Below are 18,166 nucleotides of genomic sequence, written 5' to 3' on the forward strand. Positions count from 1 at the left end.
CGGCAAGAGTTGTCTACAGTAAAGTGAGTTGTCACAGTCTCCAGATGTTCACATTAATTGTGAGGTGTTCTATCATTGCTCCGTTGCATCTTCAAAGTCACATGTGAGAGTCCACACTCCTAAAGTATTCCCTTTGAAGCCTTCCTAGGTGCTACTCATTAAGACGATGATTGGAAGGAAGTGACTAGTGGTGTCCCACAAGGACCTGTGCTGGGGCCTCAACTATTCACTATATTTATTAATGACTTAGGTAACCTCCACATGTGCTAAATAATGTTAACACTACCAGTTCCAGTGTCCATTTGAAGCCAGTTCCTACGCTGGAAATGCAGTTGGTCAAGACCTCTGCCTGCCCACGTGACACCGCCAGATACCCACAGCAAGTTCCAGGGGCGGTCCTCATTTTATATCCAGGGCTGCTCCCGAGCGGTTCTCCACTGCAGGGAGGGAGGGGAATGCAGTGTAGCTGCAACGTTTAAAAGGTTGAAGCTGCTTAAAAGGGCCAGAAACACAAGCAATTTTGGGAAGATGTGTAAATGGCCAAAGGAGGTGCAGCACCAGAGGCTTTTGCTGTGGCAGGCCCCTCAAATTCTCAGACGCTCCTGTGGATTGATGGAGATGAAGGCAAGGAGAGACCGGTTCATTGGCACTCAAGAAAAGAAGCCCTGGAAGAGGGTCGTGCAGGCATTATGGAGGGAGGTGGCTCAGGGAGTCAATGCCACCTCCACCATTCTACTCTAGCAGCTTCAATGGCCATTTCACAGGAAAGAAACTGTTTAATGAACTCACACGATTGACCAAGTTACACAAGTATCCAAAATGAAAGAATGACAGAAGCATGGCTCAATCGCCTTGTTACCATTCCCTCACAGTGTAAATGATGAATGAATGTGGTAGTTAATATTCACAAGGCACCTTGTGTACTGCACACACATTCCTCTTCCACCATTTCACTGTTGCATAGCCTGCACTTCAAAGCATTCTCACCATGGAATAGCTGCAGACATCTGGATGATGTTAAATGTTGTGTCAATCAGGTGCCTTTCTCAATCTGATTATAATCATTGGCAAAATTTGCCACGGGTAGAGGAATGGCAGCCATCAGACTGGTAAGTTTGCATGAGGAGGAAACATTTCAACTTCTTGGGAGACATTCAAGAGAAGCGGTGGGATATGAGGAAGTTGGAGGTGAGCTCCCAGGAGCAGATTGATAACGGCAAGAGTTGTCTACAGTAAAGTGAGTTGTCACAGTCTCCAGATGTTCACATTAATTGTGAGGTGTTCTATCATTGCTCCGTTGCATCTTCAAAGTCACATGTGAGAGTCCACACTCCTAAAGTATTCCCTTTGAAGCCTTCCTAGGTGCTACTCATTAAGACGATGATTGGAAGGAAGTGACTAGTGGTGTCCCACAAGGACCTGTGCTGGGGCCTCAACTATTCACTATATTTATTAATGACTTAGGTAACACATTAGAGAGCCGTATATCCAAGTTTCCCGATGACACAACGATTGGTGGCATAGTAAGTAGTGTAGACGGGAGCATAAAATTACAAAGAGACGTTGTTAGATTAAGTGAGTGGGCAAAACTGTGGCAGATGGATTTCAATGCAGGTAAGCGTGAGGTCATCTATTTTGGATCATAAAAGGATTGATCCAAGTATTTTTTAAATGGTGAAAATCTAGAAACAGTGGAGGTCCAAAGAGATTTAGGGGTCCATGTACGCAGATAATTAAAATGTAGTAATCAGGTACAAAAAATAATCAAAAATGCTAATTGAATGTTAGCTTTTATAACAAGAGTGCTAGAATATAAAGGGGAGGAAGTTTTGCTACAGCTATACAAAGCCATGGTTAGACCACATCTGGAATAATGTGTACAGTTCTCGGCGCCGTTCCTTAGAAAAGATATATTGGCCTTGGAAGGAGTGCAGTGCAGATTGACCAGAATGTTACCAAGTCTCCAAGGGTTAGATTATGAGGAGAGACTAGGTTTGTATTTGCTGAAATATAAAAGGTTAAGAGGTGATTAATTGAGGTTTTTAGGATTTTGAAAGGAATTGATAGGATAGATAGAGAGAAACTTTTTCCACAGGTGGGGGAATCTATGTCGAGGGGACATAACATCAAAATCAGAGTCAGGCAATTCAGGAGAGAAGTTAGCAAACACTTCTTCACACAAAGGGTGATAGAAGTGTGGAGCTCTCTGCCACAAAAAGCAGTAGATGCTAGTTCAATTAATAACTTTAAATCTGAGATCGATAGATTTTTGCTAGCCAATGGTATTAAGGGATATGGAGCCAAGGCAGGTGGATGGAGTTAGGATACAGATCAGCCATGATCTCATTGAATGGCGGAGCAGGTTCGAGGGGCTGAATGCCTACTCCTGTTCCTATGTTCCTATGAGTGGTACCGAGCTGCCTGGCACCTTCAGCTTAACAATGCCTGCTGCAGCCTCCCCAACTCTGTCATTACACTAGCCAAGATATACCTACTCGGGAGGATTGAATAGTGAGTCAGAAGGAATATTGCAGAGTGATCTACTGAGCACCAGTGAGCAGGAGGAGCTGGATATGGAAGAGGAAGAGCTAGCTTCTGCTCACTGGGGATTAGAAAAATGACTGCCCTCAGGAGGAGCCTACGGACCCTGATTTCTGGGGCCCATTTTTCAAGAGAAAAGTGATACAGGTGCATGAATTTCAATGCAGGCTGTGGTGACAATTTCCATGCATGTGTTCCAGAAAGGTGGATAAATTGGAGCAATCAACTAAACCACATCTACAACATCATGAAAGAAGCACTGAAGGCCATTCAGATCACCCAGGAAAGTACGGCAGTCCAGGAGAGAACTGCGGCAATTGGATTCAGGAGAAAGATCTAAGGACGGTCATGACTGCCAGGATGGGACCTATCTCTGCTTCCTTAGAAACCTTGTAAGACAATCTTAACAGTACAATTTCCCAGAGCTTCCAGGAATTAATTGGGATTTTTGGTCTATTGTCCAGCTGACCATGAGAATAAGCCTAGCACTAGTCGGCTACAGTTATAACAGGTTTCACCCTCAGATTTGCCTTGCCGGCAGCGGTCCCCAGATAAGTCCCCCTGACTTCACAGTATTTTTTTTTACAAAAATATTTTTATTAGTTACCTTATGTTGGCCGACGTGGGGGGGCTGCTGAAGAATCTGACGCCTGCCCCACTCTTATGAATTTTTAAAAGGGGTCCTTTATATGGCACTAGGCCACTAATTTACATATTTAAGGGACCTATCTGCCCACGATGGCTATGAAATAGGACCCATGAATTTAGCAATGGGACCAACGTCTGTATAGATTGGTGCAGGCTGTCCCAATACTAAATTGATATGCTTTCCTCCAGTTTTACACCTGAAAAACAGGGGCAACATATACCAATTTCTACCCCTTAATATCAGCACTATGACCTGCTTGAAGAGAAAGGTCTACACTCTTCCTGTTCCTATCTTTATAAAGTTCATCAATTCCGTTTCTATTTATGCAGTAACGTGTGATAACATTCATTATATTTGGATATTTAGATTTACTACAATTTAGAAAAGTAAAACAGGAACAAGGAAATCTATTTTTGAGTACACATTTATCAAATGTTGTACTTCCACTTTCCACAGTGCTATAGAAATTCAAAACATAATTAAACATCTTTACTACATTTTCAAAAAATTAATTTAACTAGAAAGTTTAAAGCTAAAAGTTGCTAAGTAATATACATATAGGATGATAAAAGTAATTAAAAACAATTAAACTTTTTAGAAATGTAAATTGGAGCAATTGGTTGTAAATTTAATAAATGGAACAAAATAATTCTATAAACAATATAATAGAAATATATTCAGGAAATAGAACAAGAAAAGCAAATGACCGGAAACACCTTAAAAGTGCCAAAGAAAATTAAAATGTACTGCTCATTGGAAAGTATTCTTGCTCGTTAAATTGATGGCTTACTAAATTAAGTTGGGAACTCTCTCAACTTATTAACTGCAATGTACTTAATTTCTTACCTTAGTTTTAGTTCAATAAAAGTGTTATTTATGTTAATATTATTTGTCAGTATTGTAATTGTTTCTCCTTGAGGCTTTCCACCCTCTGGTGATCCCTCCATCCAAACTGCCAGAACGCTTGGCATGTCTCAGTGGGTGACGCCAATGCTGTTAGACTCAGCCGCTAAGAGGTGGTTTGGAACTAAGATCGCTCTTTTATAATAAGATCACTCTTTTATAATAAGATCACTCTTTTATAATAATTCCCAGGTATTCATTATCAAGGCACTAGTTTCTATTTTGCACAGAATAATGGATGGAATGACAGAATGTGATCTCTTAAATCACCGGTAAAAATTCCTTGAATCACTTGGAATTAAAAAATTAATTTGACTTAATGGGAGGAATTTTCAACTTAAAGCCAGAGCATCACACTGACATTGCACGTCAGGCACCCATTATAGAAAAGGCCTGATTTTCCTTTCCATTGATTTTAGTCATTGTAAACCAGCTGCCCTGATTATAAACAGATGGAAGAGAGGGGTGCAGTCCAAACACACTTGTAAAAATCGCAGGAATCTCACGTGACAAAAATTGAATTTGACTTATTCAGTCACCATAAACCTGTGGTCTTGGTTCTTATTCTGCTTTACAGATAAATTGAATTGATAGGAACAATAATTTAGACCAGGAGAGGGAGCTGTTGAACAAGCAAGTAAGGAAATGGCAAGCCTGTTCTGATCAAGTGTCATCCCTGAAACTTAAACTTATCTTTTCCGATACTTATGGACATGTATCTCCAGCAATTTCTGGTTTTATTTCAGATTGTCAGCATTGCAATTATTTTTCATTTTTATTTCAAAAGGCCACGCTCTGGGTTCCTAAATGCTAGCAAAACAGGTCTATCATTTATATCTATAATATATTAAAAATATTATGTGTTCGCACTTACGATCTGCACAAATTGACATTGTCGTCATATTTTTCTCACATTTTCCACTTGTAAAACAGGTGCAACGAGGTCCAATTTTACCCCCAGAGAGTTTTCCCTCATTGTGATCACTTCAAAATTCAACTAATTTTGACAACTTAATTCAAACAGCCTCTAATTATCTCAGCTGATAAGTGTTATATCACCTGTTACATTGCCAAAGTATGTAAACATTCTAATTACTAACAGTTGTCAGACACAGAGGCAGAGAGGTGTACGGTGTTTCTCCTCATTTAATTTGTTTTAACAAAAGAAATGATATTTGAAAGCTGTAATTACAGCCTGTGTTTTGTTGATAGTAGTTACAATATTTACATTTTCTTGTAGCTGTGAGGAAGAGAGAGATGGAGACGGGAGTAAGACACAGATACAAGTTCAGGAAGCAATCACAAAACACCAAATTGAATGTTTGCGGAGATCCCTTGGAAAATCACAAACTAGTGCTGCTAGACATGGGATCCCCTCTCCCCAATCAATGCTGTCAGGCCAATGATCTGCTCCTCCCTTCAGTGCTGGCAGATATCACTAATCCACCAATGAGACAAGCTTCAGTTTCACTTTCCCCAGTTCTGCCAGACCTCGGGTTCCCCCTCCACAGTGATGCTGTCAAACTTCAGCAGCCCCACTGCAGTACCGTCAAACTCCGGGCCCCGAGCCAGTGCTGCCGAACCCCCAGCCAATCCCAGGTACAACCAAAGCCCAGGACTGTGCTCCTTGCTACCAAAGTGCATTCCCCCATTCCCCCTCCCCAGTATTTACCTGCAATTCGATCATCTTGCATAACATCTTGCTGTGTGTTGTCATCTTTAAAAAATGGCAAGGGTTAAAATTAGATAAAGAGGTAAAGGAATAGATATAAAATATAACAAACACTTATTTACAGTTTTCATAGAATAATAGACAGAGATGTGAATTCAATCCCCAAATCACCAGTAAAATTCACAGAATACGTTTTTTTAAAAATTGGAATTTGACCTATCCAGTCACTATAAATCAGGGCCCCGATGTTATCCCCTCCACGGTATAAACACTCTACTGTTAGAAAGCAGCAAATCCTTTGAATCATCGCAAACAAGGCTGTGGGAGATCAATTAAGGATTTTTCCATGTTAAAGGTGCTATATAAATGCAAGATGTTGTTGTAGTAATAAATTAAAAAACATATTGATCTGCACATTTCTTGTCAACTTTTTCCATTATGAATGTATATGTTCATTTTTTAATAGGAACTGCCTTTGTAAACTAATCAAACTGTAAGTACATCCTCCCTTCAGCACTGCTACTGGCAGGAGAGTGTCCTGGCCAATACTTATCCCTCAACCAACATCAATAAAACAGATTATCTGGTCATTCTCGCATTGCTGTTTGTGGGACCTTGCTGTGAGCAAATTAACTGCCGCGTTTCCTAAATTACAACAATGACTACACTTCAAAAGTATTTCATTTGCTGAAAAGCGCTTTGGGACGTCCTGAAGTCGTGAAAGGTGCTATATAAATGTAAATCTTTCTTTTTTAATTGCAGTGTGACAAGTTTCCATAGGCAGTTTCTGTTATTAACGTAGGCATAGGAATTCTTATGGAAATATAGAAAGGAAAGAATGTATGATTTTAAAATGGGGACTCAATTACATCTGCACACCCTGGTCCAATTATCCCCTGGTCTTTAACCCTGTTTGACATGAAGACTACATTGGGTCCTGACTCTCCATGTGCAATGCCATGAGAGATTGATAAGTGCGTCTAATAAAACTAATATTTTAAGCTGGTAAAGGCACATGATGACAATCTATAACAAAGGCCAATGAACAAATGGAAAATTCTGCTCAAAAATTGAGAGCTTTAAGTGAAGGCAGTGGGAATTTGCAGGTTTCATTTTGTATTTGGGCTCACAATAACTCACAATTAGCAGTGTATAAGGCTGTACATGGAAGAGCTGAGATAACAACATAAATCATGGTTGGGAGCTTCATCACTCTGTTAATGTCAACTCATCCCGGAGATCTGTTATTGTCTTGGGAAACACTGTTGTTTGTGGTATTCTGTATAATGTATACATTAACATTACTCACATATTATGACTTACGCTTTTCTGTTTAGTTTTTTTTGGCATCAGGGTGTCATGGTGGACAACGATAGATGGATGGATGGCTTCCATGATTGAACCACAGGATCAAACAACAGTATCATGTGAAAAAGTGCAGCAGTAGAAGTTCATTTATTTGATTGTGTTTTGGGGGCATTATCACAGCTGCTAAATATTATGGCCAAATCTCAGATTAGATGATATTTTAGAGCCACCTTAATTGTCCATGTTTATAAGTTAAAGATGTTATTTGTTGCAGAAAAATATGTCATTGCCAGAGAAATGTCAAAGCAGATGCAATCTCACGTTACCCTGGAGCATTAAATGGACTTTCCAGAACGGAATGATTTGCTCAGAGTGGACTGAACAAGTGTTGAATATCTATTATATATCAAAAATGCTGAGTGGCCACAACTGACCATTGGTACTGAGCCTGTAGATGGTACTGTGATAGTCACTCAATGTGACTCATTAAGTACAGAGAGGCTCAACTAGCTTTACTGTGATAGCCCCACTGTACTAACACTGTACTCTCCCAGTCATTACCACCTACGTGATAAAAATATCAAGCCTGGGCTTCTACTGGACATTTTCTCCCCAAAACTCTCCATAAAGGTAGTTACCAACCACAGCTGTGCATTCTGCGTATGTTTAGTTTGAAGAATTTCACAGCAGTAGGTTTCTCTGTGGATTTAAACTTGTATCAAATGCCCTTCAGTGTCAGCAGATTCTAGCCCCCTTCAACGTTGCCGCATCCTGGTTCTTAACTGAATGCTGCTGTATCCTGGGATCTCACTCAAATGTGTTCTTGGATCCTGTTATCCCATTCCCCATTGGCTCCAGACCCAAGTAGCACTTCCAAGTGATCCCAGACTCTGGAACACCTATTCGAGTTCTCCCAAACCCTAGGACACTTCTCCCGGTGTTCTCAGATTCACGGTTCACCTAATGCATCCAATGCAGAAGTTCCCTCCTCAGTACTATCAGACCTGGGAATTCCTCCTCAATCCTATCAGACTCTGGGACCCCGGACCTTCCTAGAACATGTGCACCCCAGGAACTTCCCTTACAGTTTTGACACACCCTAACCCGCAGTGCTCCAAACTCTGTTACACACTCCCGCCATGCTGCCACTCATCTGCCTCAATATTGACAGAACCCACTCCTTCCAATGCTTCAAGATCTGTTCCCACAATGCTGTCATAACCTGAGATTACTCACTGTTGCTGGAGCCCCCCGGTGCTACAAATCCTGACAACACCTCCCCAATGCTGACAGATCTTGACACCTCCCTTCAGTGCTGCTAGATCTCAAGACCTCCCCCAGTGCAGCCATATCACTGTGCCACACAGTGCTGCCAGAGCCCAATTCCTAGGAGTCCCCTTCTCACTCCGTGCTCCACATCCTGGCATACTCTCCAGTGATGCCATATCCTGTGACCTCTCCCCCCCCCCCCCACCATCACAATTGACAGACTCCTGTACCTCCCTCATGATTCCTGGCCCCAGAGCTGTCCCACCTTAAAGTTCTGCCAAATGCCGGGACCAGCCCATTATTACCAAACCCTAGAAACCCCCACATGACTGGCGAATCCCAAGAATCGCCCAGCAAATAAAACCCCATGTTCCTGTATACAGCAAGGTCCCACAAACAGCAATTAGATAAATGATTAAATAATTTGTTTTTAGTGATGTTGGTTGAAGAATGAATGTTGACCAGGAGACCAGAACTCCATTGCTTTTCTATGGGATTGTTTACATCCACCTGACAGAGCCTCAGTTTAATGTCTCATCTGAAAAACAGCACCTCTGATAGTGCAGCATTCCCTCAGTACTGCACTGAAGTGTCAGCTTAGATTATGTGCTCAAGTCTCTGGAGTGGGGTTTAAACCCACAACCTTCTGACTCAGAGGCGAGAGTGCTACCACAGAGAGCTGCTATTTGGAGTTTCTCTGAGCAACTTAGACAAGGCAGAAAGGCTGATGTATGGTGAATCACTGATGACGCATGCTATGGTTCTGACTGGCTTCTCTGAAAAGGATGAAAATGAAGGTGACTTTGAAAAGTGGAGAGTTGAAAATTCATGGGGAGAGGAAAGTGGGAACAAAGGTTACCTGGTTTTATCGGATGACACCCTAGAAGTCCCTAACTGCTGCTAGATGTGGTGATACTGGCATTCTTGAGACTCTCACTCATTCCCAATCTACTCTTCACCCTTCTTCCTTTCCTGGGGCAGCAGCAGTCGTTATTATAATAATGATGATAACATAGAAGGTGCTTTCCTCTCTCTGCGCCTCTTCCCTGAGCCCGCTACCACTGAGCCAAGACTGATACTAATTAAATTGGACGAGGTGTCTAAATAAATAAAAAACAGCCAAGCATTTACAACAGTGGAAAGGAAGGTAAGGAAAGCATTACTATTTATCTTAAAAAAAATTTTACAAAGCAGACTTAGAGAGAAAAAAAAATTGCCTGTTGAAAAACTATGGCCCTAAATTTCCTTAGAGTTCTCCTGATCTCTTGTCATAACTTTGGTGGGAGAGTGGCAGAGCCCCTAAGAAACAACATAAATGGCGGTTATGGTCGGAGAATGGGACAACCTTGGTGAAATTCAGGGCCAATATGCTTAAAAGAGTATGATTAAGCACTGTGCAGTAGACTGGTGTTTGACACACACATTATATTATCAAAATTATGTTCCATCATTCCCCCTCTGCATGAGGGTTACATTTTATGAAAGAGCGCTCCCGTTTCACCAAAGCAAAATACTGCAGATGCTGGAAATCTGAAATAAAAACAGAAAATGCTGGAAATACTCAGCAGGTCAGGCAGCATCTGCAGAGAGAGAAACAGAGATAACGATTCAAATGTTAACTCTGTTTCTTTCTGCACAGATGCTGACGGATCTTTTCACGATGGGAATGCTTGTCAAGAATTCGGGTGTAAAGGTCAGTGCAACGAATTCACAGCCCACATGGGTTTTCCATTTATTGATTTTCATTTTAATAGAGGCTGCGTCCAGTGCCACCAGTGGTGGCCAGAAAAAATAGTCACTTGAGTTTCTTCATATTGTCTGAAAAATATAACTTTTGTTTTTTTTCTGATATATGTTTCAGAAGAATGGAAGAATATGAAGGAGGAACAAGTTGTTGGTGTCATAAACTAATCTTCATTTGGCACTAATTCAGGAATGTGTTTTTTGAAACAAAAATAATGAAACTGTTTAGCTGGACTATTATAGATGTTTTCAAAGTATTTCCAAAGCTTTTATGAGAGATGAATATATGCAATATTATTGAATGTACATCATATTTCAGAGGATCTTGGTTAACTTTACATTTTTTTGTTTGTAAGACAGTGATTTTCACCTAGAGTAGAGAAAAATAATTTTTTGGAAACATTGGAAACATTTGAAATGTCTGAGTGGGAGATCGTTAAGATAAAGATATGTCAATTGTGTTGTGCTCACGCTGACATTTCAAATTCAGTGAACATTATGTTGCCATCAATGAGCAAAATGTTATATAATCAAATTACAATACTCTATTGTGGTACTTGAATTACTGCGTTTGGCAGTGGCAGATGGAGGCATCTCTTCCCCTTGCACCAGCACTACATTTATAGTGTAAATGCAGCCTGGATCTGGAATCAGGGCCCAACCTGACACTGGAGCTAAGAGGAAAGAAGCTAGCTCCATCTAGTGTCACTGGTAGTGGCAATAGCACATTCTGGTATTGCCACTGACAGGATGTGGGAGGACAATATTCACCCAACCCTTTGTCTGGAATGTATAATTGATGCAGTCTGCTACAGGGTTATTCAAGTTCTTTGGGATGTGTAATTTGATCCAGTCATTGTCAGACAGGCTTCAGAGTTCAGACAAGGCACAGTGCTAACACAGCTGATTTCAGAGAACAGACAGTGGTAACACTACCGAGTTCAGAGAACACATGGTGCTGACACTACTAATTTCAGAGAACGCACAGTTCTGACACCACCGAGTTCAGAGAACGCACAGCGTTGACACTACTGAGTTCAGAGAAAAGCTTGGAGAAGTGCTCGTGGGAGCACGTGAAAGACAAGATATTTGGTTTGGATCATAATGCGGTATTATTGTTACACCCTGGGTTACACTAATGTGTGATTAGATATTGGGCAGTATGGGCATATTCCTGAATGTAAGATATGGGGACTGCTTACAGAAGTGATCCGCACAACTGAACCAGAGAGAATATCTAAGCCATCTCGCTTCATAGGCTTTTCTGAGGCTTCCTGTCTTTGGTGCCAAACAATCTGTTGCTTCTTGCCCCTATCTCTGCCAATATTACCTCCATTAAATCTTGGGGCTTTGGTTACAGCAGTCATCCTTAATGCTGCTCCTCCCTTTTCCATTTTAATCCTCTTCTTGTGCTTTCTTTCTCTGTCTTTCTCAGACAACTTTTTAAGGCTCCAGCAGCTGTTGCAGCGAAACGGTATTTCCCTCCTTCCCAGCAGCAGAGTACTAGTCAGGAGCAGGATTCCGATCTTAAATCTGCCCTACACATTAAATGAGCAGCCCCCCCTCCACCACACACACACACACAGAAAATGTTGTCAGCTACTGGCTGGATCACATTGGTGGGCAGAAATCCCGTTCTGCCATGTTTCCAGTGGGCCTGGGAAAATCCAGACCCCGATCTCAAGATTCGGTTGCCTCAAATTTACTTGATTGTTTCAACTCATGAGCGTCATTAAAAGGATATAGACAGAGTTAGTTGCACATCTTGTTTGGATAATGTTAAGAAAAATACAATTCTTACCTTTGTAGATTGTCCTTTGTGTTGTACACTGGTAATTTGTTATCCTTTTGGACTGTATCCTAGATACACAAAACAAAACACAGTCTGGCTTAACACCTGGGATATTTCCATATCCTCAATGTGAGAGGAAGGTCACAAAGCCAATACTGCTATTCACTGTTAAATCTCAAACTCTAACATCAGAGCACAGGTTTAGTAAAATTACAACTACCGCAACATAACATTTTACAATACATTCCGGTAATTCCGGTTATGCTAAAAAAAACCTTTCAAACCAATGAGTATTTCACCTACTCAGCTGTAAAGAACACAAAAGATAAAATCGATAGTAATCAGCTGAAGATTAAAGAACAGAATAAAGTAGTGAAAAGTTTGGAGTCTTTGAGAAGTGTAATGAAGTAAATGATTAAGACATGGGGCGCTAAATTGATCCGTGTAGCACCCATTGTTTCGACACTACACGGCCTCGCCAACATCCAAGATGGCGTCTTGGCTGTGCATGCACGTTTCCAGTGTGACGTGTGCCGAGCACCATCTTGGTATAGGAGTTAGCGCATGCGCAAATACTGAATGCCGGAAGCATGTAAAATAGGGAGAAAATGTGTGCAATAAGTGTGCAACATTGATTTAAAATAATAGGCACCATTTTGGCACTTAACACTCAACTCAATGTACAGTCTTAACCCCGACCATCTGAACGTGTCTTAGAGTGCCTGGAGGACACCCACCAGCGCTATTTAAAGGGACCATGCAGGTGTTGCAGGTTAGTTGCTGGATTGCTTCTGGCTGCTGGTGGAATAGGAAGTGTTTTTTGAAACTCCCTATACTTACTGAGAGTTATGATGTGGAGATGCCGGTGATGGACTGGGGTTGACAATTGTAAACAATTTCACAACACCAAGTTATAGTCCAACAAATTTATTTTAAATTCCACAAGCTTTCGGAGGCTTCCTCCTTCCTCAGGTGAACGGTGTGGGAGATTTGTTACTGAGAGTTGGCAGATACTGCCTTACGGGTCGGAAAGTTACAAGCGTGGTTGAACAACATTCCTGGCAAACAGAACAGAACTATTCACCCATGTGCATTCCCTTAGTGCCTGTTGTTTGTGTGCCTTTACCTGTCCTAGTGCTCCTACGAGGTGCTTCCCCAGTGGCTAGAGCATGGGTGGTGGGAGGCTGCTGGCTTTCAATGGAGGAGCGTGCAGATGGCCTTGGAGGATGACCTTGAGCAGCTCTGGGCTGGAAGGGCCCGGTTTCAGATTGCACCATCTCAGCATGGGCTGTAGCAGTCTGGCCTGGGTGTCCGATAGGCAACAAGTGGCAGGGGTGGGAGCAGGAATGGTGTTGTCCTGAGAGAGGACAGCAGGTCCGACTTCCATGGTGCCACTGCCACTCTCACGGGGCGGCACCTCAGCAATCCTGGTGATCAGCTGGAGAACGGATTGCTGGAGTGCAGTGACGCCCTGGAAGTCCCATTCCATAGTGGTCCCCAGAGCCACGATAGCATCAGTCTGAGCTTCCAATGCAGCAGTCTGAGCTGCAACCGTAGCTTGCGGACCTTTGATGACATCGGTTTGTGCTGTAATGGAAGCCGCAACATCGACCATCAGACATTGCGTCATGGTGGGTTCCACAGGTGTGCTGATGGAGGTGACCACCCGTTGCATGTTGGAAAGGATGGGCTCCAAGCTCTGCGTAAAGCCCTGTACTAAGCTGGAGCTGGACTCCTCCATGCCCCTTCTCATTGTGTGTTGGCTATCTGGCAGGCTTTCCAGTGCCCCTAGCATTTGGTGGTGTACGACCACCAGCCGTCTTTTGTAGCCTGGCCCATCAAAGTCCTCAACTGACTCCTCTGCAGCAGAACTAGTGAGCGGCCTCTCCCTCCGGCGAGCTGGCACCTGTGGTATCCGTTCCCTCCGCCCCGGCTCCTGCGCACTTGTGCCCGGCATCTCACCACTTACAGATCCCTCCTCTAACCGAGCCTCTAAAGGATGCACGGTGTCAGTCTCTGAGTGGGTGGAAGGAAGTGTCACCTAGTGACGGTGTGGCTTCAGTGTTCCTCTCCTCCCCCTCCCCCTCGGACGGTGCTGCCACCTCTCTTGACTATCTGCAATGACAAAGGGAAACAGGTTGAATTGTGGAGTGGGGAGTGGAGCAAGTAAGACGTGCATGCCTACAGCATCAGCAGCACGTGAGTCAGAAAAGATTATGGGAGGAGGGAGATGTGGGAAACGAGAAGGAGCATTATTTATGCTGAAACCCCCTTCATCGGGACCTTCAGCGTGGCATGTTGTCACGGCTGCAGCGACGGCCTGTCCAATGATCCGAAGCACTGTCTCCTCTAAGGGGGTGAGGATGTGTAAACGTGCCCATCCACCCTCGGGTCTCTCCTGCTGCCGGCTGTTATACGCCACCTTCTCCTGCAAGACAGAGGACAGTGTGTCAGTGAGTATCCTGCAAGGTGTCTGGGTGATGTGCCTGTCGTGATCGAATAGCTGCCAGTGTGTGTGACCTGTGAGCGGTGGTTATGTGTCCTGCAAGTGTGGTACTATGTGTGGGTGAGATGCAGCTTGCCGAGTGCAGCATTACGTAATGATGGCAGTGTTTGTTGGTGGGTGGGTGACAGGGGGTGTGATGTGTGGAGCAGTGGTGCAGTAAGTAGGATGTGCCACTGAGAATCCCTGTGTGGTCAGTGTCCAGTAAAATAGTAAAGTGCCTACGTGGCAAAATAGCAGAATGCAAAATGGTTAGGAAAGGGTTAATAAGTTGATAGCTGAGGTTGGTAAAGGCCCCCCCCACCCTGCTGGGCCATATGTTTGCGTAGTCAGCAGGCCTGCATTGTCTTATCAATGTAGAGTCTTTGATGTGTTTCAGGATCTGGTCTGAGTGTCTCCATGTTGCGAGCTAATCAAGATTGGTAACACCTTAGCAAGACCAAAAGGGAGAAGAAAGGATGCATCCATCAGTGTCTGTCACTGCGGCATGATCAGGCCATGGGCTACCTGTGATTGGCTTGAAATTAGGTAACCTCGCATGGCCAGTCTATGTCCAGCTTATGATTGGTGTTGACCCTTGTGTTAAAGATGTTCCAACCCCTATTGATCTGTATAAAGGTATGAATTTTTGTATATGTCTTTGTCTCCTTATTCTGTTAGAATCGTCCGGACTCCCTCAGGAGTCTGAATCGAAGCTACAGACTAAGACCTGATATTAAAGTTGTGTTGAACTTTAAAGGTGTATTCGACTCAGTGTTTACTGAACCAGACTGAGGGGAAAAAAGAATCCAGTTCATCACCACTTGACAGTTATATTCACTCACCTTGATCACTCGTGTCAAATCATTGATCTTCTTTCAGCACTGCACCCACGTGCGTGGTGCCATGCTCCTGGCATTCACTTCCTGCGCCACAGCCTACCAATGCCTGCGGAGCTGCAGTCTCGAGGGTCTCCTGCTACCCTGTGGGTACATGTTGGTCCTCCTTTCGTCCACGCCTTCCACCAAGGCCTCCGGTGCATCATTGGAGAAGTGTGGGGCCCTCCTCGCGGCCATCCTAGTGAACTGTGCATGTCCCATTTAAAATGCGCACCTGCACCTTTAAGAGGTGCGAGCTGCTGATGACATGCGCTGAGCACGCCCCATTTCTGACTTCCTCATTCTGCGTGCAGCCTCTCAGCAGCGCGGGTAGCGCTGGCTGCACGGAGTTATCATGCTAATTAGCAGGCAACACGAAGTTTATGTGCTGCCTGCATAGGGGTCACAGGGTGCGGGGTAATAGCGCATCATACTACCCCCGCCCGAAAATGGCCCTGATTGAATTTTTCCCCCAAGATTTCAACAGATACGTGGAAGAAAAATTGGATAGGGCCTATTATTGGGTAGGGCTAGCACGATCCGCTATTATCCCGCGGCCAATGCCCCCTGCGCAGGCAAGTTGAGACTCTTGTGAGGCCTGAGGACTTACCTTCAAGCAGCATTCCGAATCAGCATTGACACGAGGATTCAATGCAATTCGCACTTTCCACCGGCAGGGGAGCCCCAATCTCTTAAAGGCAGGCTGTCTCTTCAAAATCTCTTAAAGGTAGCTGGTACCTGTTATTTGCTAAAAATAACAGTCTGCTGTCTGCATGGAGGCTGAACGGAGATCAGACATCGCACATGCAAAACACAGATGCAGCTCCTGTTCATATGTTTACAAACTGATGAGTTATGTTAAATCATTGAATAAAGATTGTGGACTACTAAACCCCACATCCTCCAATCTGCATGCCAGACCTCACCAATCTGCCGATTTGAGTTTGTACCAAGCCTGCGAGAGAGCGTGCACCAAAGTTCTCTGCTGATGCACTAGAGGCCTTGGTGCAAAAGGTGGACAGAAGGAGGGACATCCTATTTCTGCAGCGGTGGGGGGGGGATGGTGCAAGAAGCCCCCAGACATATGTAAGGCAGTGGGAGGTAGCGGGGGACGAAGTCAATGCCAGGTGCATATCACCATAAACATGGATGCAGTGCAGGAAGAAGTTCAATGCTTTGACATGAGTGGTCAAGGTGAGTGAGGTCAACTGTCAAGTGGCGTCTCCTACCAACTACACCACCAGCCGCATCCACTGCTCCTCACACTACACCCTACATCACCCATATACCAACAAACTCTTTTCATCAGTACTCAACTCTTCCAATCAGATGCTTCCTCTCACACTTAAATATTACCACTGTTGCAAGCCGCCCACCCACAACTCACAGGCCACACACTGGCAGCTATTCGACCATGACAAACACATCACCCAGACACACATCCTGCTTTCTTGCAGGAAAAAGTGGCGCGTATCAGGAGGTAGCAAGTGACGGTGACATTTAGCCCCTCGAATCTGTTCCACCATTCAATGAGATCATGGCGGACCTGTGACCTAATGCCATATACCCGTCTTAGCCCCATATCCCTTAATACCCTTGCTCACAGAAATCTATCAATCTCAGATTTAGAATTCACAATTGAGCTAGCATCAAATGCCGTTTGCAGAAGAGTGTTCCAAACTTCTCCCACCCTTTGCATGTAGAAGCATTTCCTAACTTCACTCCTGCACGTCCTGGCTCTAAATGTTAGGCTATGTCCCCTCATCCTTGTATTCAAGTCTAGGAGATGTCCAAAAACAGTTACAAATGTCTCAGCAGTCAGAAGCAATAATCCAGCCACCAACCTGTAAATCCTGCGTGGTTCCTTTAAATAGTGCTGGTGGGGGTCCTCCAGGCACTCTAAGACACGTTCAGATGGTCGGGGTTAAGACTGTGCATTGAGTTGAGCGAAAAATCTCAAAATGGGGTCTATCACTTTAAATCAGCGTTGCACACTGATTGCATCCATTTTCTCCTTACTTTACATGTTTCCGGCATTCGGTATTTGCGCATGCGCTAAATCCTATACCAAGATGGCGTCTGGCGCACGTCACGCTGGAACCGTGCGTGCACAGCCAAGATGCCATCTTGGATGTTGGAGAGGCCGTGTAGTGTCGAAATAATGGGCGCTAAAAGGCCCAATTTAGCGCCCATGGTCTAAGATGGATTCTCTGTTGTAAACCTATTTTTGTCCTCTAGACTTCTATTGTGCCACCAATAGGGACTATGGAACTTTGTAATGGCAGGATTACTGTCAGGTAGGATGCAAGAATTTCATTTATTGTAGACCTTAAAAGGCGTTTGAAATTGTAGGGCCGATTTTAACTCGGGGCGGGAGTCATACAGGCGGGCATGAGGTGGGTGACAAAGCACCTGGCCCTCTGCAGTATGAGGCCTGCGAGGTTTTAATTTCTGGGCTTTATCTGCAGCAGTCTTCCGCCCAAACCAGGATTACGGGCGGCAGGAGGCCACCTCCAGCGACTCGAAGGAACGGTCTCCAGCACTCAGGTAAGCGGTTGAAGGGAAGATCAGGTGGGCCTCGTAAATGCAGAGGGAGAGTCTTCAATTTTAACCTGCTCTTATGAGTAGGCTGCGAGGTCACCTGCCTGAAGTCGGTGAGTTCCTTCTTTAAATATGCAGATTGGGGTTCAATGTCATTTTCTTAAAACGGGGGAGCTGCCTGTGGAGACCCCACAGTCGCCGTCAGCTTACCCAAATAATATTACTGAGTCACAAGGTCCAATTTTTGGGCTGGCCTTGGGCCTCACAGTTGGGGACTCTGTCCGTTTCAGGTCCAAAAACAGGCCTAAAGGAATCTCCACCCCATTGGTCTGGAATTTTGTCAAGGCTAGCAAAGTAGCTGGGGCAGAAGTCACACAGAGTGCGACTG

At 44.0% G+C, this 18,166-nt stretch overlaps 1 long non-coding RNA gene across 1 annotated transcript; it reads right to left on the reverse strand.

Moving 5' to 3' along the window:
• Positions 1 to 3,979: 3,979 nt before the first annotated feature.
• On the reverse strand, positions 3,980 to 11,950 carry LOC137326148 (uncharacterized). The gene is made up of 3 exons (XR_010964124.1): positions 11,887 to 11,950; positions 5,766 to 5,810; positions 3,980 to 5,333 (listed from the first exon to the last, which is right to left on the reverse strand). It is a non-coding gene; the product is annotated as an uncharacterized lncRNA (long non-coding RNA).
• Positions 11,951 to 18,166: the final 6,216 nt, after the last annotated feature.

The sequence above is a fragment of the Heptranchias perlo genome, chromosome 10 (assembly GCF_035084215.1).
Source record: "Heptranchias perlo isolate sHepPer1 chromosome 10, sHepPer1.hap1, whole genome shotgun sequence".
Lineage (NCBI taxonomy): Eukaryota > Metazoa > Chordata > Chondrichthyes > Hexanchiformes > Hexanchidae > Heptranchias > Heptranchias perlo.